Here is a 1,846-nt window from a genome sequence, read left to right as displayed (position 1 = left end):
TTTCTTATAAGTATTTATGCTTTGCATGAAATTTACTTTAAATAGGTTCTCTCCCAGAAGAATGATATCATTGAAATCAGGACAGAAAAGTCCATAGTACACCCTGACACATGATTCAACATAAATAAGCCCTATAAGCTTATTATATTTGTATAATCATATGTTATTTATAACATTGAACATTTGCTTCTACGTTGCACTTCTCAAAGCATTTTCTTTCCAACGAATTTTAGTGCATACAGCGCATCAGAAAAAGACTATACTTCCCTCTGATTAAAAGAAATCTGTTACTGAAACTGGAACTGAGTGAGACTGTGCCCAGCTGTTCAGAGAACCAATTATTTTACACATTAACCTAAGCTCTCCTCAGCAGCAACTGTAAGAGAAGAACATGTCAGGTCCTGGTTTCAGATGAAGACAAAATACCATCACTATTGAATTATCACAAGCTCCATCTGTGCTGAAATTTAAAATGGAATAAAAAAAAAGTGTTTACAAAATTTCACATTTCAAAGTATATTTTTGACCCTGTGCTGCTTTTCTATACCCCATAATAGTTATTTTCATGGATCTTAAGTAAGCTGGAGGTACAGAAAATTTTCTTAATGATCCAAATTTTTACAAAGAATTCAGCTATTCAAACCAAAAGATGGTTACAATTCCTTTTGTTGTTATGCATTTCAGTTAGTGCATCCAATACCACACACAAGGTATCAAAATATGGATAGATTTGAATTTGAAATTTGAAGATTATCGCAGATTTCAAACCAAAATATTCTGAATTAAGATACATGGCTTTGATGTTAAGAAGTCTTCAGGGGATTTGAATATTGAAGTTGAATTTTAAAAGCAAAAAATTCCACTATCTGCTAGACAAATGAAATTGCAGCTGTGCAAACTCTTCAAAAAGTTCACTAAACTGCATTGACATTTCTGGCAGAAGATAGAAACTAATTGTACATTCTGATTACCAGTGTGACTATCCTGTGTCTTAGGGCTAAATTACTCCTTGTGGTCTGCTCAGTTAAGGGTGAAATCTTTGAGGATGCCTGTACAAGACCAACATAATGCACTTCTTATGCTGCCCTGATCTTGGAGGATATATGCTAGTGGGTCTGCATCTGACTTCTGTTTCATTAAACATGCTTGCACATTTGCCCAAATTACTCTTTCTTTCCCTCGTTATTGTCCAGAGCTGCTGTGTTCCTCACTCCACAGCACTTCACTTGCTAGGTGAATTTATTCAGTGTATGATCTCTCTAGTGTTTTGGGATTCCTCAAGCTGGAATTCAGACTCTTTTTCTTAGAGTTACAAGGGAAGGAGGCATATGTTGTCATGTCCGTGTGTCTGACCTCCTCTTCCTCATCATAAGCATTAGGATAAAAGGGCTGATTTCACTTGGATTTGACAAGAGGTACAGATTTCAGAGGTGTAATGCTTTGACCCTGACGGTGGGCTCTGAAACCCAATGAATTACCTCATGAAACAGACTTTTCTCTGGACAATGAAGGAGCTACCTACCTCCCATCAAAGGATACTGCAGAGATACTTGAACTGGTGGCAGCTGAATTCCAGTGCCAGAACTAGCAGCAGTTTAGCTGTGCCTCCATGAGTTGCTTTGCTTACTATTGCGTCACTTATTACTTCAGGCAGGGTGCAGACACACCTGCTCAGGCTGGAACTATGCTGGGTGTCTCCATCACTCATTGTAGGTTAGACGCAGTCACAAGGATGACTGAGGATAAAAGGGATCTCTGTCTGACATATTTAACACAGAGTGTTTACTGAATAAATCAGAATATCATGAGAATAACCAAGCAGCATACTTTTTAAAAGAGACAAAAA

The sequence above is a fragment of the Corvus brachyrhynchos genome, unplaced genomic scaffold (genome assembly GCF_000691975.1).
Source record: "Corvus brachyrhynchos isolate BGI_N302 unplaced genomic scaffold, ASM69197v1 scaffold444, whole genome shotgun sequence".
NCBI classification, from domain to species: Eukaryota; Metazoa; Chordata; class Aves; order Passeriformes; family Corvidae; genus Corvus; species Corvus brachyrhynchos.
Note: the sequence above shows the minus strand (reverse complement) of the source record.